This window comes from Rhineura floridana, chromosome 7 (genome assembly GCF_030035675.1).
Source record: "Rhineura floridana isolate rRhiFlo1 chromosome 7, rRhiFlo1.hap2, whole genome shotgun sequence".
Classification (NCBI taxonomy): domain Eukaryota; kingdom Metazoa; phylum Chordata; class Lepidosauria; order Squamata; family Rhineuridae; genus Rhineura; species Rhineura floridana.
The window spans coordinates 110872847-110894786 of NC_084486.1; the positions used below are offsets into that span (position 1 = coordinate 110872847).

A 21940-nucleotide genomic window follows, 5' to 3' on the forward strand; every position below is an offset into this window, starting at 1 on the left:
AAGGCAACAAACGACATATACTGGCTGCATTCATTCAGCTTGACAGATTCATGCAATACTTCAGCCTTTGCCAACCTGGTGCCTTCTAGATATTTGGTACTACAACTCCCATCACTCCCAGCCAGCACAGCTCCGACAGATGGGAGCTTTAGTCCAAAACATCTGGAGGGCACCAGGCTGACAAAGGCTGCTATGCCTCATCCTGAGCTGCGATTCGCGCCCAAGAAAGAAGACAAATTACTACAATTCCAAGACAAAACAAACAAAAATACAATGGGAGGGACTGAATGCAAGAGCCCATGCAGGCTTTATCATCATAGTTAACATGGACTGCATGCCTGCTCTTTATTGCCATGAGGTATGGTACACACTGCAGAGATGTGGAATCTAAAACATGTGTAGATATAGAGGACAAAACAGATCAGAACAATCATCCTCAGACACAGCACATCATGCAGAGCTGATGCTAGCCATAAAGTGTTGCTGCTGGATTAGCATAATAACAACTCATGAAACAAAGACCTTCAGCTATAAATCATTATCATAATCAAACCCGCTCCACTCAGTTGGCGTCATGGATGGCATCTTTCACTGTACACTCATGTTTTCTACATAATGATCACACCATGGCCGCAGTGAATCTGCAGATGTAGTTTTTGCCAGAGGACTCTGCCCATATTCTATGCTATTTTGTTGCCATTGCCTGGGGATGCTCTGCCTGTCAGCCTAAGGTATTTGGAGAGCATGTTTAGTTTGGGAGCGGAGGTAAGACAACCAAGAAGTGGATATGTGCGTTTTCTCCAACTCCCATAGTACTAGAACTTGGGTTCACTCAGTAAAGGACTTTGGAAGCAGTCCTTCACACAGTGCATAGTTAAACTATGGAATCTGCTACCACAAGATGTAGTGATGGCCACCAACCTGAGTGGCTTTAAGAGGGAATTGGCCAAATTCATGGAGGTTAAAAGTTATCAATGGCTGCACTACCTCCAGGATCAGAAGCAGCATGCCTCCGAATACCAGTTGCTTGGGAGCATGAGTGGGGAAGAGTGCTATTGCACTCACATCTTGCTGGTGAGCTTCCCACAGGCATGTTACTGGCTATTGTGAGAACATAATTCTGGCTAGCCCTTTAATCTGATACAGCAGGGCTCCCCCCTCCTCTTCTTCATTAATTTTCTCAAATACTGGTTTCAAACAATGTATTCTGACCACAGTCTTTCAGTCATATGCTCCACTGACCTCCCTTGTATAGCCTCTTACTCTTCCAGGTCAGGGCTGGACCAAGCATCAGGCAAAGTGAGGCTGCCACCGCAGGCTGCTGATTTTGAGTGTCATTAAAGGGCAGAAACTGGTTGGTGTTTTAATTTATGATAATTGCATTTTAATGCCAGGAAGGGGAAGAGGTGGTTGTGGGGTTTTGTGCTTCAGGTGCCAAAAGAACTTGAGTACTATGCACTTTGACGGGGTAACATTTGCTACTCTGCCTCAGGCAGCAAAATATCTTGAGCCGGCTTTGCTTGCCAATGCTTTTCATCTTAGTCATTCATTTCTTTTTCTGACTTATTTTATAATGATGCCGAACATATCTCTTTCCATGGCTGACTGAGCTATTCTCAGCTGCTCTGACTGACATTTGGTACCATGTTTCAACATAGTATCAAAGTCCTATCTTGCAATGACCAGCAAAAATCAAACTTACTACCATGATAGATGCCTCTTTTGTTGGGGGAAATCAAGAAGAAGACCTGGCCAAAATAGGTCTACCTTACATTTAAAACATGCTTATACTGTTTAACAGATAGCTTCCTAAAAAGAATCCTGGGAACTATAGTTTCTTAAGCATGCTTGGAACTGCACCTCTGTGAGGGAATCTCCTAACAACTCTCAGCACCCTGAATAAACTACAGTTCTCAAGCTTCTTTGGGAGAAATCACGATTGTTTTAAGTTACAAGTGCTTTAAATGTATGGTGGGGACGTGACCATAGATGGGATAGCAACCGTTCCACATGTTTCAATGTGGAACTGGCCGACACGTATGGAAAGAGAGGAAGATCCAATTTTAAAATAAAAATGTGGCATATGGGTGAATTCAGACTCATCCCACTACCTGCAGAGTTCCTCCCCACAGCTTCTCTGCCAAGTGCTTTTCTCCACAGCTGAACTTGGACTCTAGAAATCACCTTAAAGACGCTTTAAAAAGGGCTACAGTGGTAGGGCGGTTCTGTACTCATCACCCACACACCCCTTTCTCTTTTAGACTGGAATCATACTGTTACAGTTTTCACTTTCCCTTTAAGAGGGTTTGGCAACTTTCAGCAGCCTATGTTCCTTCAGAGTCCCAACTCTGCCTCGTGGTCTTAGAGAAGATCTGGCGAGGCTCTTACCTGCTGTTTGCCCCCATCAGCAGTCTAGCTGCTTGAAATTAGAGGTTTGAATGGAAGTTTTGAGTGCAGGGATGGGGAACCTGTAACCCTGCAGATGGTGTTGGACTACAACTCCCATCATCACTAACTACTGGACATACTGGTTGGGGTTGATGCAGTTGGAGTCTGTAGCAGGAATGTAGTTTATTCTATTAACAACTCCCAACTTCCACTCCAATGGTTTTCCTGAACCTGTACCACTGCCACCATTTAATATTATGCATACCTTTTGAGCCCTTAACTTACCAATAACTCTCTTAAGGGGGGGAGTAGCACTCCCCTTCCACGATCAACAGCAGAATTGCTGCCGCAGATAGCACCACCCACCCGTTCCCTCGCTTCACCTGCCTTTCCTGTGTTTTGTGGCTGCAAGCACAGCACTGCCCTTAACCAAGATGCCAGCTGAGGTTTCCCTAAGAGGCTGAAGCATCCGCCTCCATCTTGGTTGATGGCAGCCCTGCGTGTGTGTAGAAAACATGCATGCCATCAACCAAAATGGCAGTGGAGCCCCTTAGAAAAACCTCGGCCGTCATCTTGGTTAAGGGTAGTGCTGCGCGTGCAGCTGCAAAACATGGGACATAAAGATAGGTGGGGTGAGGGAACGGGCAGGTGGTGCAATCCATGGCAGCATGTGCCAGGGGCAGGCTGGAGCCCAAGGGCCCTTGCATGCCTGGAGCTGGCCCTGCTGTTAAACCACTCTGACATTTTTAGGAGAATAATAATACAGTAACATCTCAGTTAACCAGCTCCTTTTAGGGAAGGCTTTTTTTAAAGTGAAAACTGACCAGCTTTGCTTTGCTGTGGGTAACCTTTCAAGCCTGCCCCTTTGCTTGAAGAAGAAAATGACCAGCCTGTGTCATTGCTTTGCCATCTGTAAACTGACAAGCCTTTGCTTTAAGGTGAAACTGACCAGCCTGTGTATGTTTTGCTATGGATAAACTTCCATGGCTTTGCTTTGCTAGGGTGAAACTGACAAGCCTGTATGTTTGCTTTGCATTAAAGAGATCTCTTGCTTTCTCCCAGGGCTGGGGAGGGAAGGAGCCAATACATTCAATCGGAGGAGAAGAAGGTGAGGGGGAAGGAGGAAGATGGGATGAGTGCCAGGTAGGCACCCTGTAAAGCCCCTGTTGAAGCTGCCCCCACCATCTATGAGTGGGTGTAGGAACCTATTCCTATTCTTTCCATGTTATTCCTACCTCTAGTACAAAAGTTTCTGTTAAAGAAGTGATGTCCAGGAACAAATCTACTTTGTTAACAGAGGTATTACTGTAATGGAATAAATGTCTGGTGTGAATGTGGCCTATGTAGTGCACAAGCTTATGAGATTAATTTAAATGTCTCTTTAAATGGGTATACACTTTGTTAACTTGTTCTTGTCACTTCAAATGGCAACAGTTATCTTACAGTATTATTTTACTAAAGCAAGCCAGCTTTGAAGAAGCAGTTATTTACCTTATTAAAGTTATTTTACCAGATTGCTCTTCATACTCCACTCCAGTAAATCCTCACCAAGACTATAACTGAGGACTAGGGTTGCCAGGTTCAGGGCCTGAGAATGATTCTGTATCTTTAAGAGAAGAGAAAATTCAGCCAAGTGCAGGTTTTCTTGCAACACTGTAATGGGAAAAACCACAATGTGAAATTCTCCCTTCCCCCTGCACAACTTTTAAAGATACAGAAGACTTCTTGCTGCCTCCAAGAGGTCTTCTATATCTTTAAAAGTTGTGCAGGGGGAAGGGAGAATTTCACTTTGTGGTTTTTTTCATTACAGTGTTGCAAGAAAACCTGCACTTGGCTGACTTTCTCTTCTCCTAAAGATACAGGATCAGTCTCAGGCCCTGAGCCTGGCAACCCTAAATATGTTCATAAGACTATAATGTGTTTATGGGACCATTGGTAAAGGGTCGACTATATGGACAAATAATAAATAAAAATGAATGAATAGAACAAGGTCTAAAATTCCTAAAGATTTGATATTCAAAATGCAAAAATTAGCAGTCCCTGCCCTTCTCTTGGCAATCAGTACAGATGCTTAAATATAAGCAGACAAACTGTAAAGTTTTTTTAAAAAAAGTTAAGAATTACATTTCTATGAGGTAAGATGAGTACAATTAATTGATATGAATATAATCAAGGAACAAAGGACCTCTAGTAATGTAAATCATACTAAAACATGCTTATCTGCTCTTTAGCACCCTGTGAATTTTTCTACCATTATTTAAACACATGCATCTACAATTCAATCCTATAAAATGGTGCACTGAGGCCCACTTCCATGTAACAATGAGCCATGGTTTAAAATCAACCATGGCTTACCATGAGTGAGCAGTGTGCTGGTGCCCACTGTTCATCTGCATCAACCTCTCTCCTCTCTGTGTTGCAACAAGAGGAAACAAACCAGAACACTAGCTTAGCACTACTTGAGAATAAGCGCTTGTGGTTTATTTTCTCTAAACAAACCATGAGCTGTAAGCCACGAATAAATCTTAGCTTCCACTCATGGCTTGCTTGGAGAGAAACAAAATATGAGCACTGGTTCACACATAACGCTAAACCAATCCTTTGTTTTGTTTCCTTACTGCATAACATGGGGAGGAGAGGGGTAGGTGCAAGTGAGCAACACACACGAGCATGCTGCTACTTCATGTTAAGCCCTGGCTTACGGCTTACAGTTATATGCACACAACATCTTATTACTGGTGTAAAGGGACAATGACCCATTGCAACCAGATAGACCTTCCATCCATTAACCAGAGCACCCCATGCGTTTTCCCTGCCTCTGTACAGCATAAATATGCCACATAAAAAGCTTGTGAAGCATTTTTGTCTGGTAAGTATATGGATAGGTGGAAGTCTGCCCTTTCGTACAGTATTCTGTGGACATTCATGGCCCACAAAAACTACCAAAATTGGCATAAATATCTCTCCAAGGTTAGGATCAAGCTTTTTTCTTCTACGGTCGACTTGAGGGTATGTACCACTGCTGCTTAAGCCAATCCATAGGATCAGTGCAGAGACAACTGACCAGCACATTTGTTGTGTATGCTTACATTATTTGTATTCTATAAACAGAGTGAAAGTAGAAGTGTATGAAGCAACAAACATGCATTACATTAGTTCTGAAGGTATGTTGAAAAGCAGATTCATAGAATCATAGAACAGTAGAGTTGGAAGAGGTCTATAAGGCCATCAAGCTCAATACAGGAATTCAGGTTAAAGCAAACCCGACAGATGGGTGTGAATGCCTCCAGTACTGGAGAACCCACCACCTCCCTAGGTAATAGGTTCCATTGCCGCACTGTTCTAACACTTAGGAAGAACAGAACAGTTAGCTTCTTACCTTCATGTTGAATATATATGATCAGGGTCACCAAAATAGTGCCCACAAGTGTACATGTGCCCACAGAAACCTTCCCTGGTGCCCACAGGGTTTCCTCTCTTGCCCCTTCTCCCACTGAAATTAGTTTTGAAAGAAGCATTCTATTATAGCCAATAGTTTAGGTTACAGTGTGTGCTTGGCTGCAGCATGTTGCCACAACAGCTTCTTTGGTTTGTAAATGTGCCCACAGGCCTCCAAAAGTTGGCAACTCCTGGCTCAGATCATTCTGCCATAGCTTAAAAGCATGAATTGTTTTCCTGGTAAAGCAAGATTTAATCAAGAAAAAAAAGTTTGCATTAATACAGACTGATAGAGCAATGTGATGATAAAAAGCCTAAAAAGTCAGTGTACTTTGTGAGTGACATTGAAAGAAGCAGGCTTCTTCTCAGTCTGAAGATCAGAATGACATTTAAATCTCTTGTCTTCAGGGTCACTGGAGAAGGAGATACATCTCAGATAGCCAAAGCTCACAGGTATATAACTTCTAAAACCAGCTGTTTCTTCCACTTGTCATATTATCTGCTTTACTTTTCCCAAGATATGGGCCAAATGAGTTATTTGAGATAAAAGTTAAGACCTCCTGAAAGTGAAGTAGGGTTGCTGTCTTTGGTCTCCAAAGGGATTATAAGTACAGGACTTGACTCTCCATTTCATGCTTCATGCATCCTAATTCTTCTGCTTTGCTATCTCTACATGAACATCCAATGCTGGATTGGACAGCAACTCAAGAGTGGCACAGGCTTCAGTAAAAGTAAATAGCAATTGTAATAGAGAAGATGTGCCAGTTTCCAGGGCTTGGCACCAGGGCTGTGGAGTAGGAAGCAATTTTGGATGGAGTCGGAGTTGGAGTCGGTAGAAATGTACTGACTCCGACTTCAAAATAAAATTAATATTTTATTAATATTAATATTAATTTATTAATATTAATACATTAATATACATTTGCCATTTATGAAGGAGTCAGAGTCAGACAGTAGAAAAATTAATATACATTTGCCATTTATGAAGGAGTCGGAGTCGAAGGTTTGACATACGAACTCCACAGCCCTGCTTGGCACTGTGATCCAGTAATGCAGTCCCATGTGCATGCAAGCACAGCTCGCCCTTTAGTAACAGAGAAGCTGCCTTATACTGGGCCAAACCATTGTTTCATCTATCTCTATATTATCTACACTGACTGGCAGAGGCTCTCCACAATTTCAGACAGGATTCTATCCCAGTCCTACCTGGAGATGCCAAGGGCTGCACCTTTTGCATGCAAAGCAGAGACTCTACCACTGCCATGGCCCTTCCCCTTTTCCCTCTCATTGTCAGGGATTGCAAGGATGTTGGTGTGCAAGTTGTTGTCAGTCAATAATAATAGAATTAAGTACATGTGTATTGCATAAAAATGATTTTGTGGAGAGGCCATAGCATTAAAGAGTTAGTACCCATTTTAACAACAAACAGAGAAAACAAGAGCCTGAAGTCTAAGACATGTGTGATGTTAAAGGCATGAATGTGTTAACTGTGTCTTTTTCTTATTAAAAACTCCTAGCCATAGGGGGCCTACACAGAAATGAGACCATGGCACATGGGGAAGGGGGAGTTAATATGCATAGGCTTGAGCCATGCAATCTGTACACTGAAAAGGAAAACAATGCCCTCCACAAGCCCAGGGAGGGAAACATTGCTTGTTTGCTTGACGTCACTTATTGGCCACCCCAAAACAAAATAAAATTATTTATATTTTTATACTATTGGTGTCAGTCAGTCACACGATAATGTGACCCCGCAGATAAGAGCATGACCTATGGGGTGGCTATCCCCTGTGAAATCACTGGTTGGACTTAAGTCATTACCTCTCAACTCATTACTCCTTGCTATTTGTGATACAGTTCTGGAATGATGATACTACTGGTCAATTCACAAGCTTGTCGTATGAATAGATGAGGTAATGTATGCATATGATGCATTTTGGACACGTAGGATAAATCACTGTAATTATTATTACATGCCATTGTTATAATGTGCAAAGCCTCCATGGCTCAACTCCCCTTTCTAGCAAAGGCATGGCAGAATCTAGCCCCCTACTTTCCTATCACTTGTCTTGACTAGGCAATCTGTGTCCTTGCTTCTCTACCATTGATGGTATCTAGGCTGTCAAGCAGTTGGGATAAGCAAATACCTTGCTGTTGTTTGTGCTGTGACTGAACTGATATCTCTGTGAGCAATGGAAGCTTTATTTTAGGACGAACAGCTCTCAATATGCTTGCCATGTGACTTGTTAATGCAAGCCTTTTAAAATAACCCCTGCTCACAGTCTGGAGTTAACCTTCTCTTAATAAGGATTAACTTGAAGCTATGTGTGGTTTATTGGCCCTATGACAAGTTTCTGATCAAAATGTTCTAAATCAGCCTGTGCTAACTTGGTATCCTCCAGATGTTTTGAGCTACAAACTGACTGGGACTGATGGGAGTTGTCATCCAAAACCTCTGTAGGGCACCAGGATGGCAAAGGCTGTTATAAATGGTCTCCTCACTGTTGACCATAGGGAAAGATCCTATTCTGCATTTAGGTGCATCTTTCTTAAGGCTGTAAACATGGCCAGAAATGTCAACTCAATGGAAAAACAAGTGATTATTTTAGCATTTTTGTTCCTGACACTCCATTCTTGATAAGTGTCAAAGATGTCCACGAAATTCTTCACTCCAAATGCTTATTAAATAGTAAATGTTGTCTGAAAATTTTACAACTTGAAACACAATGGTATAAAATTCATGTAATTAGTTTTTTTGTGCACCGTTTATTTTAATCAGAAATGTAACATCAGCTATCAATTGGGTAGGAAATCTAAATGCTTGGGTCATTAATGAGGCATCTTCTGCTTCACACTTGTTGCTCTTAACTATCTTTTATATTATTATTCATACTTCTAGTCTCAAATAATCTCTTATAAATGCAACAAAGTACTGAAATCTTGTAAATAAGAAGTAAGGTTTAATATTCAAAACATCTAATAGGAAAAGCTAAGTGTCACGGTCAGTGATATAATCTGAGACTGTATAGTCCTAAAGAAGATTTAAAGTACTATTAGAATGCCATAATTTGTGCCATATGCATCACACACACACAAAAATTATGAACACACCAATGCTGACCTCAAATCCTACATGCAGTGGAAATTATGATATCCCAGCCCTTGCTTGTGTATTGGACATTACATGCGTAGAAACCTACATTCATGAAGCCCAAAATACAGAGGCCCAATCTAACCAACCTGCACATTGAAAAGTCAAACTCAATAGGTCATGCGAATGTAAATTAAAGATGTTATTTTATGCATGTAGACACCTATGCAACTTTAAAGTGTGAATGTCAGGTAGGGCTAAGACTGTGCTGAGTGCTAAGGGATTCCAGCATGATCCCAAACCACCATCAAGCATAGTATGTTTATGTCAACATACCAACACTGTTGATTGCATGTCAGGTGCCTGGGAGCCAATGACCATTTGACCCAAGTATGGCATTTGCTTCCCTATTCTCTGCAACAGCTGATCACCACTGTCAGAACTGATACTGCTGACCACCCATTAAATGGAGTGGCCTATGGGAAGATCGAGAGTCCGTGTGGTGTAGTGGTTAAGGTGTTGGACTACAACCTGGGAGGCCAGGGTTCAAATCCCCACACAGCCATGAAGCTCACTGGGTGACCTTGGGCCACACTGCCTCTCAGCCTCAGAGGGAGGCAATGGTAAACCACCTCTGAATACCAGTTACCATGAAAACCCTATTCATAGAGTCGCCATAAGTCGGAATCGACTTATAAAAGCAGTCCATTTCATTTTCATGGGAAGATCTGTGAGCATAAGCCTACTTTCCCCTGCAGATTACTCTTGCTGCATCGTAAGTCACACATCTTTAACATATCATCTTATAATATACTAGGGGATTTGCCCCTGTATGCTTTGTGTGCCACCTCCCCCCTGGGGATCCCCAACCCCACCCTGGACTCCCAAACACACACACAGGCAAGTGCTCCCAAACACACACATATACACACCCACCCAGGCAACTTCCCCACCCCCTCCCAAAACGGCCCCCACCCTATTTAGACAGCTTACATTAGAAAAAAATAAAATGACTCCCCATTTTTCTGTATCTTTTCTCTAACATCTAAAGGATGTGGACAAGGTGTTGTCAACTGTGAAGCCTACCACCTGTCTCCTTGATCCATGCCCATCATGGCTCGTGATGAGTTGTAAAGAGAGACTGGGCGAAGGGATCAAGGCGGTGGTAAATGCATCCTTGAATGAGGGTGTATTGCCATTAGCCCTAAAGGAGGCAATTATAAAGCCCATCTTGAAAAAATCCTCCTTGGATCCCCAAGATCTAAACAACTTTCGCCCAATTTCAAATTTACCATTCTTGGGCAAGGTCATTGAACGAGTGGTGGCCAATCAGCTGTCAGCGCACTTGGATGAAACGGATTATTTAGATCCATACCAATCGGGTTTCAGGACTGGATATGGAACTGAAACAGCCTTGGTCGCTCTGGTGGATGATATGAGGATGGCACTAGATAGGGGAGAATTCACCTTTCTGGTCCTCCTTGATCTCTCAGCGGCTTTCGATACCGTCGACCACGGTATCTTACTGGATCGTCTGGAGGGATTGGGAATAGGAGGCACAGTATTAAACTGGTTCCGTTCCTTTCTCTCCGATAGACACCAACAGGTGGCATTGGGAGATGAGGTTTCAGACCCTTGGCCCCTCAACTGCGGTGTGCCACAGGGCTCTATCCTTTCTCCCATGCTATTTAACATTTATGTAAAACCGCTGGGAGCTATCATCAGGAGGTTTGGGCTGCAGTGCCACCAATATGCGGATGACACTCAGCTCTACCTCTCATTTAAGTCCTCACCAGAGTTGGCTGTGGAGACCATGTCCAAGTGCCTGGACTCCGTGAGTGGATGGATGGGAAGAAACAGGCTAAAGCTGAATCCTGATAAAACGGAGGTACTGCTCGTGGGAGACAAAGGAGGGTTGGGAAATATTGACCTGGTGTTTAATGGGGTAAAACTGCCCCTGCAGGACCAGGTCCGCAGCCTCGGGGTGATCCTTGATTCCAGGCTGACCATGGAGGCTCAGGTTTCATCGGTATGCCAGGCAGCTTGGGGTCAATTGCGTCTCATCCGAAGGCTGCAACCCTACCTTCCTGTCCACCAGCTCCCACTCGTAGTGCATGCTCTGGTCACCTCTCGTTTAGACTACTGCAATGCGCTCTACGTGGGGTTACCCTTGAAAACAGTCCGGAAATTACAACTGGTACAAAACACAGCGGCTCATTTACTTACGAATAGCCGCCGTTATGATCATATCACCCCAGTGTTATACAATCTTCACTGGCTTCCAGTTATTTTCCGGGCTCAATTCAAGGTGTTGGTATTAACCTTTAAATCCCTATATGGTTTCGGCCCAGTATACCTGAAGGAGCGCCTCCAACGTCATAAAGTGTGCCGCCTACAAGATCTGCCACTCAGGGCCTTCTCTCGGTCCCACCGACTAAAGTGGCTAGGTTGGTGAGGACTCGGGAGAGGGCTTTTTCTGTGGCAGCCCCCATGATTTGGAACTCCCTCCCAATGGATCTTCGACATGCCCCTTCCCTAGATATATTTCGCCGGGGCCTGAAAACTTGGCTTTTCCATCAGGCCTTTACGACCTTTGAGACTTCCAAGGTGCACTAGTTCAATTGAACAATCTACTAAATACTGTAATTTTTGCATTGTACTGTACAGGCTATATTGTTTATTGTTTATTGTATTTTATCATGTTTTTATTGTACGCCGCCTAGAGTGGCCACTGGCTAGATAGGGGGCCTATAAATTAAAGTTTATTATTATTATTATTAACATCTGGAAGACACACCCCGACGAGCTCGAGGGAAGTGTTTACCACACACTTGCAGAGCCGATATGAGTCACGTTGACTTTTCAGAGCCATGACAACAGGCAGCGTAGTGCAGTGGTTAGAGTGTCAGACTAGGATGAGGGAGAGCCAGATTCAAAAACTTATTCATCCACCAATATCACTGGGTGACTTTGGATCAACCAAACTTCACTGTTAGAGGCAGCATGCATCTGGTTGGTCACTGTAATAACAGAATGCTGGAGTAGATGGGTATTTGGCTGGACCTAGCAGGGCTTTTCTTATGTTCTCTCTCAGCTCACAGGGTTGTTGCAAGCATCAAATTACTGAAGGGTTCAGAGAGCCACATACGCCATCCTGAGCTCCCTGGAGGAAGCATGGCATAAAATAATGCTGATAATCAATATATATATAAAATTTGCGGTTGTCTTTGAAATGGTAAGAGCAGTTCGGCAATGGAACCGACTGCCTAGGGAGGTGGTGGGATCCCCTTCGCTGGATGTCTTCAAGCAGAGGCTGGACAGCTATCTGCGGGAGATGCTCTAGCTGTGGATTTCCTGCTGTGAGCAGGGGGTTGGACTTGATGGCCTGCAAGGCCCCTTCCAACTCTATGATTCTATGATTCTATGAAATAGGTCACCAACCCACAGTGCTTATGCAAGAACCTTCCTGCTTCTACTACTGACATTTGAAATGGGTCTCCTATAAATTCTTACAATGGTGACTGCAGGCGGAATCTTGGCCTGAGAGGCACTAAGAAAGATGAGAAAGCTGAACTTGCAAAGGATAGGGATGCTGTGGAAAACTCTCCCTATCCAGATGTATCTCCAGGAGCTCCACAGTTACTTGGCCTTATTTTCAAAGTGGAACTGATACATTAGGTAAGCCTAATAAGCCCCAAAAGTGACTAGCCTGCAAAAAAAAGGTTTACTCACCTGCTGGAATCTGGCAAAGGAGGAACAGAGATCAATAGCCCTCCTGTAGTAGCCCATTATATTCCCATGCTGGGAATGGTTTCTATGGTTGCTATGCTGGGCACTGAAGAGGGAAAGACGGCAAGCCTCTACCACCTTGCTCACTACTGCATGGAATTCCTTGTCACCTATGACTACCAAGATGGTGTTTAACTGCAAGACATTCACCATTATTCCGTGTTTTTTTTTAAAAAACACCCTGAGTTTTGTATATATAGAACACTGTGAAAGGATAGCTTACTAAACTTTTTAGTTCCTGCTCTTCATTCACGTCTTTCCCTCCTCGTGTTTCAGTCCCCTGCCCTGACCCTACCAGTGCGCCTGTGTGTATTGGTAAAACACCACCAAAACAGAAAAAAAAGAAGCAGTCTTGTTGCGATCATACATATGATCACATCAAGAGTGCATGTGCTCATCCATAAAATACTGCACAAAAAGAATTTTGAGGCTCTCGTATATGCAATCACAGACGGCTTTCTTGCTTGATCACTGTGCACACATGCATGACTTTCAGCAGGAACGGAAAAGTGCAGCATACTGCACATGCTCCAATTCCAGAATGGTTTTTTAAAATTTTCCTAGGTAAACCAGAGTTTATTTATTATTAAATTTATATCCTGCCCTTCCTCCCAATGGAGCCCAGGGCAGCCAGAGTTCAGGAGAAAGAAAGCACAGGGCAAAAGAAATAGAACAGAAGAAGTCTGTTTACTCTGGAAAAGAAAATGACAGCCCATATATGTATGTTGAAAAGTATCTGCTGACTCTAAATTTAAATTAACTATTCATGAACATAAAGACGTGCCACAAAGCAATCAGAAATATCCTCAAAGTAGAAGGCAGCCAGCTATAGAGAACAGTAAAATCCAAGATTCCCATCTTACCAGTAAAAGTCAGTATAAATTACAAAATGCCTCACAGTGAGTCAACAGTGTCTACGTTGCCCCTATCTTACTGTTAGGCACTCTCCACTTGCCTGAGCAGAGAAGATCAAGGGGACCACAACATGGTTTCCCTTGAATTAAACAAACCATGGTTGAGCTACCTCCTTCTGCAGTTTATATTAACCATAGAACAGTGTTATCTCTCAATGCTAAACTGTGATCAGGGCTGGCACCAGTCTGCCCCGGGCCCACAGCACTGTAGCCCAACCCCCCCATACAGGTGGCATGGGGCTAATAAGCCTGCCCTCACATCTCACCTACCTCTCCCGTTCCTGTGAATGACGTGCATGCTGCACATGCATGCCTACAATCAACCAAGATGCTGGCAGGGGCATCAGCCTCTTAGGGAAGGCTGCACACATGCCTGCCATCAACCAAGATGGTGGGGGGGGGCATCAGCCTCTTAGGGAAGCCCCACCACTATCTTGGTTGATGGCAGGCATGCACACACATCATTCACAGGAACTGGAGTGGGACTAGAGAGGTAGGTGGGCATGTTTTTAATTGTTTTATTGATAACTTTAATGTTTTTTGTAAACCATAGAAGTTTTTTTTACAATCAAGCAGTATATAAATATTCATAAATAAATAAATAAGGTATCTTGTAATACCTTCTTCGCATCTCTCCAAAAAACCCCAACATTCATTCACATCAGATATGAATAAATTCTGCTCCTTTTGATCGACATCTCCAACATCTACAATCACTTGCTTTCCACATTTTAAATCCTCATTGGAGTAAGTGATTCCACCACTATACAACTTTCTAAATGTTAACTGTGACATTTGAAGATATATTATCTTCTTAGTACAGTAGTAGTAGTAGTAGTGGTAGTAGTAGTGATATTATCATATCTACTAAAAGCAAAGCCAGGTGTGGATGGCTAGACAGCCAAAGTGAAGTTACTGTGAAAACAGAGGGAGGTACTGGCATGCTCGGGGAAGGGGGCGGGATTTTAAAACAAAGCAAAAACCATGAAAGAATGCATGGCTGGCTGGCATCTAAATAGGAGCATTTAATCTCACAACATTTTAGTTGCCATCATGCATGAATTGCACAAGGGGATATTAGCAAGCGGGAGTGCACTGCTGGCTTTGTCCCAAGCACCAAGGCATACTGCTGGGGCTGTTACCAGACATCCACATGTTGGCAAGTTTGTCTGAAGTGAAGAAGGCTATGAGCAATCAGACGCTTGAGTGTAGGCTTTCATGCAATCGGAATCCACATGATTGAAAGTCTTGATTGCACAGAAGCCTATGCATAACATTCAAACTTGGGGAGCTATGGTTTGTTTACACTCTGATTAGTGAACAAATAAAGATCAGAAACCACTTTTTGATCCTGGTCTGATCTTACTAACTAGAATTTAAACAAAACTATAATTCCCTGAGTTTGGACACAACATGGGACTGAAGTTTGTTTAAAACTGAATATAAAAGCTGTCAATCTCTTCCTCTCGCATGCAAAAGAAACCAAAATGTAGGAACAGGGGAGTGCCTGAGCCCAAGACTCATCATGACTTTTTAATACAGAGGGAAACAATGGTTCCTTGTTATATCTGAACCTGGCTTAAAGGTTTAAACATTTCCCAGAAGGCTGTGGATGTGAACTCACCATAGTTCTTAAATAGTAAACTAGGCTGGGATTGTAATTGCATGTCTGTAAAGTAATGTAACTTTACTGCTTTTCAATCTCATTTTCAGCTAAACTTGAAGAATGTCATATAGTGCACTGCTGTTGTTGTTAAGTGCCTTCCAGTCGATCACAACTTATGGAGACCCTATGAATCAGAGACCTCCAATAGCATCTGTCATGAACCACCTTGTTCAGATCTTATAAGTTCAGATCTGTGGCTTCCTTTATGGAATCAGTCCATCTCTTGTTTGGCCTTCCTCTTTTTCTACTCTCTTCTGTTTTTCCAAGCATTATTGTCATTTCTAGTGAATCATGCCTTCTCATGATGTGTCCAAAGTATGATAACCTCAGTTTCATCATTTTAGCTTCTAGTAATAGTTCTGGTTTAATTTGTTCTGACATCCAATTACTTGTCTTTTTCACAGTCCATGGTATTTGCAAAGCTCTCCTTCAACACCACATTTCAAATGAGTTGATTCTTCTCCTATCCGCTTTTTTCACTGTCCAACTTTCACATCCATACACAGAGATCGGGAATACCATGGTCTGAATGATCCTGACTTTAGCGTTCAGTGATGCATCTTTGCATTTGAGGACCTTTTCTAGTTCTCTTACAGCTGCCCTCAGTCCTAGCCTTCTTCTGATTTCTTGACTATTGTCTCCATTTTGGTTAACGACTGTGCCAAGGTATTGATAATCCTTGACAAGTTCAATGTCCTCGTTGTCAACTTTAAAGTTACATAAATCTTCTGTTGTCATTACTTTAGTCTTTTTGATGTTGAGCTATAGTCCTGCTTTTGTGCTTTCCTCTTTAACTTTCATCAGCATTCATTTTAAATCATAACTGGTTTTTGCTAGTAGTATGGTATCATCTGCATATGTTAAATTATTTATTTATTTACATTTGTATACTGTCCCATAGCCAAAGCTCTCTGGGCAGTTTACAGCAATAAATTATTGATATTTCTCTCTCCAGTTTTCACACCTCCTTCATCTTGGTCCAATCCTGCTTTCCATATGATATGTTCTGCGTATAGATTAAACAAGTAGAGTGATTAAATACAAACATCTCACACCCTTTCCAATTGGGAACCAATCGGTTTCTCCATGTTCGGTCCTTACAGTAGCCTCTTGTCCAAAGTATATGTTGCACATCAAGACAATCAGATGCTGTGGCACTCCCATTTCTTTTACTGCATTCCATAGTTTTTTTTTTTTACACAATAATTTTTATTCAAATTTTCATAAAACATAGAAAACAAAATCATAAAACATTCAAAGACAAAAAACAAAACAAAACAAAAATGATTAAACAAAAAAAAACAAAATGTTGACTTCCCATTTGTCACATATCAAATCAGTTATAGGTCTACAATATATAACAATCCTGTCTCTTAAATCATATTATAAAATCACTTTCCTCCAGTAGTTATCTTAATTAATCATCAAATCTCATAAACATTACTTTATTCTTTCCACAAAAAGTCAAAGAGAGGTTTCAATTCTTTAAGAAATATATCTATCAATTTTTCTCCAAATAAACATGTCAATTAATCCATCTCGTTAATAATTATAATAATCTTATTGTCATAACCATAGTCCAAATAAACATTTCGATTAATCCATCTCATCAGAATCTGTTAGGTCCAATAATTTCAATAGCCATTATTCCATTATCCCTATTAGTTCCATCTTCCATCTTCAATAGTCCTGTTAAGTCCAGTAATTTCAGTGTCCAATCTTCCATTATCAGTATTCCATAATAATCTTGCTGTTGTAGCCATAGTCATATAATAAGAGTCTGATGGGAATTTCCTCTATCCCAAATATTTTCTTGCCATCCATTCTGAATAAGTTGCTGAAATACTGTTGTAAAGTCATATCTGTGTTCTTCTTTTTTACAAAATGCACTGGCTCATCTCTTAAGAGTTTTTCCATTGTCACATGGCTGCAGTTAATTCCATAGATTTTCTCTATATCAAGCTCCATCACATCATTCCAGTCCAGAAGATTATCCAAGCCATTGATAACTTTATCTCTAATATCTTCATTAATTTCTTCAAAGATAACGTTAAATTCCAAACAGTAGATTTTATTTCTAATATCCATAAACTCCAGATCTTTTTCCAATTCCACATTTGTTCCAATCTCCAGGGCTTGTATCTTCCCTTTATTTTTTCTTTTCTCATCTCTGATCTCATTCTCCTCTCTCACAGGATCCCCTATTTCTTTAAGCTCCTGCGTCATTTTACTCAGTTCAATTTTCAGCTCCTTACTACCCTGTCGCAGGGTTTGTTTCGTTATCTCAATCTCATCCATTATTTTCTGAAACATAGTTACTTCCAGATTCTCAGCCACTTTCTTGATTGCCATTTTTAAAACCACGAAAACAAAGCAAAACAAAAATAAAGAAGAACCACTTCTTATTTCAGCAACAATTGGGTTAATATTCCAGGCTTGATGACATCACAGTATAAACAGAGCAACCTGCCTTATCTCTCTATGTTCAAGAATGCAAAACAAATTTAGTTCCCAGCATCAAAACAGTTAGTGGCGTTGTGAAGAAGCAGATTCGTCAAAATAAAATAGACCAAAAAGAGAATAGTCCCAGACAATATAATATTCCTCGGAATAGAAATCAGGAATAGAAATCCCTCTTCTGTTTATTATCTTTAGAATGCACTTCCAGGACAGCTTTTTGCGACAGAAACAGAGATAAGCTGTTAATTTCGTGAATAACAGAGAAGAGTTATAGCTCACCCAGAAGTTTTCCAAAGCCGATCAATCTGACAAATCTCCTTTTGCTGCAACAATTTAAACCAAGTAAAAAAAATAATAGAAAGAAGGGTGCTTGCCTGTTAGTCCGTTCTCTCTTTAAAGAAAAGATAAACATATCGCTTATACAGATAGAGCTTGTTCGGAAGTCCGTCCGGCATTGTTGGCTGGACCTTATCTCATAAATTAATGAAATCCAGTCCTCCCAACAAAAACAGGCTTTTGAGGTTGATCTCTACGTTTCTCCCTGCCCGGGAGAAATTTCATCAGTCAAAAAAAAAAAAATGTTCTGACTGATTTATATCTGAATAAGCTTCTTTTGAGGCGGGAGCCCGTCCCAAAAGCAGGCACAAGCGAAGTCACCCTTCCCGGAAGTCCGCATTCCATAGTTTTTCATGATCTACACAGTCAAACGCTTTGCTGTAATCTATAAAGCACAGGGTGATTTTCTTCTGAAATTCCTTGCTCTGTTCCATTATCTAACGTATGTTTGCGATATGATCTCTGGTGCCTCTTCCCTTTCTAAATCAAGCTTGGACATCTGGCATTTCTCGCTCCATATATAATAAGAGTCTTTGTTGTAGATTCTTGAAATTACTTTACTTGCATGGGCTATTAAGGCAATAGTTCAATAATTACTGCATTCCCTGGGATCTCCTTTCTTTGGAATTGGGATGTATATTGAACACTTCCAGTGTGTGGGCCATTGTTTAAGTTTTCCGTATTTGTTGACAAATTTTTGTCAAAACTTTGGACAGATTCAGTCTCAGTAGCTTGTAGCAACTCTATTGGCATGCCATCTGTTCCTGGTCATTTGTTTCTTCCAAGTATTCTAAGAGCAGCTTTCACCTCACATTCTAAAATTTCTGGTTCTTCATCATATGGTTCCTTCATGAATGAATCTGTCCTCCTGGCATCTCTTTTATAGAGTTCTTCACTGTATTGCTTCCATCTTCCTTTTATGTTATCTCAGTGAGTCAGTGTGCTCCTCTGTTGATTATACTCTTGGTTTAAATTCCCCTTTCATTTCTCTAATCTTTTGGAATAGGGCTCTTGTTCTTCCCTTTTTGTTGTCCTCTTCTATTTCTATACAAATAACTATTGTAATAGTTCTCTTTGTCCCTATGTACTAGTCGCTGTATTGTTGCATTTAGGGTTCTAACTGTGTTTCTATCTCCTTTTGCTTTAGGTTTCCTTCTTTCTTTAACCATTTTAAGAGTTTCTTCAGTCATCCATTGAGGTCTTTCTCTCTTTTTAACTAGAGGTGTTGTCTTTTTGCATTCTTCTCTGATAATGTCTCTGACTTCACTCCATAGTTCTTCTGGTTCTCTGTCAACTAAGTTTAAAGCCTCAACTCTGTTCCTTATTTGATCTTTATATTCTTCTGGGATGTTATTTAAATTGTATTTTGGCATTATAATTGCTTTGTTCTTCTTTAGCTTAACTCTGATTTTTTATATGACCAGTTCATGATCAGTACCACAGTCTGCTCCTGGTCTTGTTTTCCAGAAAGTATGGAACTTCTCCATCTTCTGCTACCAATTATATAACCAATTTGATGAGTCTTTCTCCTGCTTCATTTCTATCTCCAAAGCCCAATTTCCCCACAATTCCTAGTTCTTCTCTGTTCCCTACTTTTGCATTCCAGTCTCCCATGATTATCAGCACATCTTGTTTTGGTGTGTGATCAATTTCTTCCTGTACGTCTGCATAAAATCTCTCCAATTCCTCTTCTGCATTTTTCTGTTGGAGCGTAGACTTAGATGATGGTTATGTTAATAGGTTTCCCATTAAATCTCATTGATATCACTCAGACCTTGCGTCATAGCTCTCAATTGTTCTGCTACATCACTTCTTACTATTAAAGTAACCCCATTTCTTCTTAATTTATCCTTTCCTGCATAAAATATTTTGCAGTTGCCTGATTGAAAATGTCCCATTCCTGTCCATTTTAATTCACTCACACCAAGTATTGTAATGTTGATACGTTCCATTTCTTGCTTAACGATTTCTAACTTTCCCAGGTTCATGCTTCTTACATTCCATGTTCCTGTTGTGTGCATCGTACAACTCTGGACTCTCCTTTCGCATCTGTGCGCATCAGCCTCTGGGCTTCATTTTGGCTTTGACGCAGCTGCATCATTACTCACAGTGCTACTCGTACTTGTCCTTTGTTCTTCCCCAGTAGCTTGTTGAGTGTCTTCTGACCTGGGGGGTCTCATCTTCCAGCACTATCTCGTGTTGCATTTTGGATACTCTGTTCATAGGGTTTTTGTGGTAAGAGATATTCAGAGGTGGTTTACCATTGCCTTCCTCTGAGTTTAGATGCATCTTAGTCTGGTGTCTCAGCTTTGACTATTCCACCTTGGGTTCCCCTGCTAGGAGTCTAGCCTCTTGGTCTAGACTCCTGACGGCATTGCTCTCAGCTTCTTCAACACTCTCAGACTCTCTCACCATGTTAAGGTGGGCATCCCAGAGGGGGAAGTTCAACTGTATCTTGAGTTTAATGTAAAATACCACTATATTCACTGGGATTCAGCAGCTTACTTTATCAAGATTCTAGCATATAGACATATGAGGTTTGGATAAATGAAGTGTGTGCATTTGAATAAATGAAGTGTGTGTATGTGTATTTCTGCAATTGCATTTGTGATTTTAAAGCTAAGACTGATTAAATCATGAGCTATGTTCACTCCTAACCATGTGTATACTCTAGTGAAGGCACAGATGGTTAGTAAAATGACAGCTATAAATACCTCTAGCAAATGTTTTTATGATTTGTTATGGCTGAAAAGTCCATGCATAATGTAAATGTTAGTTGTGTCCCAATTCTGTAGCACACTGAGGATCTTGTACACTTGTTCTCAGGATTATGTTTGTGGACTAATTAAATGAATTTAAGTAGCTAAAAAGTATTATGTTTCTGCTATTGTAGGTCAAAGCCAAACCAACCAAGCTTTCGCTAAACACCACCTTTTTGTTTGAAAAAATGTAGCATCACCTTCACTAAGTGCACATAATGGTATTTTGCAGTGGCGTTTTACTTTTGTCAGAGTTGCACACCTGCAGAAGTAGCAGCTTTTAATCTGCACATCATCTTTGAAAGCAGACAGAATGGAAAACATTGAATGGAAAATATGGGGCATTGTAATTGTAGCTTAACACACATTCCTTCTTTCTTTCCTTTCCAGGCCCTGAATGCCTGCCTTTATGTCATTAAAGAAAAATGGGAGAACTTATCTTGATGACCTACTTCTGAATGAAAAGGTATGTTTTTTTACAGAACTAAAACAGTACTAAGTCTGCATCAATGATTAAGTAACACAATTTTCATATATATAATTAAAGAATGTTTCCTTTATGGGTTAACCTGGAAATTGCATCTCCAGTTTTATCCTCATTATTCTCTATTAGTGAAAACCTATTCACTTCAACCTATTCACCTCCGTGGCGCACAGTGGTAAGCGGCAGTAACGCAGCCGAAGCTCTGCTCACGGCCGGAGTTCGATTCCAACGGAAGGAGGAAGTCGAATCTCTGGTAAAAGGGGTCGAGGTCCACTCAGCCTTCCATCCATCCATTGTCGGTACCCGGCATATGCTGGGGGGTAAAGAAAGACCAGGGAAGGAACTGGCAATCCCACCCCATATAAACAGTCTGCCTAGTAAATGTCGCAAGATGTCACCCTAAGAGTCGGAAACGACTCGCACTGTAAGTGCGGGGACACCTTTACCTTTTTATTCACTTCAAAGGGGATTGTGCTAATCAGCCTAAGATATCAGGAGTAAAAAAAAACCTGCCACAAAATCTTTAGTATTAGATGAATTCTTGCCTGTCTCCAAGGTCATTTTGCCCAAAATGGTAGCCACAATTTGCTTGTTCTATAGCAAGGCTGGGGAACC

The 21940-nt window shown here is 41.3% G+C and overlaps 1 protein-coding gene across 2 annotated transcripts in view; it reads right to left on the bottom strand.

Annotated features, from left to right (window-relative positions):
• Positions 1-21940, bottom strand: part of SPHKAP (SPHK1 interactor, AKAP domain containing) — a 114143-nt gene that overhangs the window by 80727 nt on the left and 11476 nt on the right. The gene's annotated exons all lie outside the window — the stretch shown is intronic.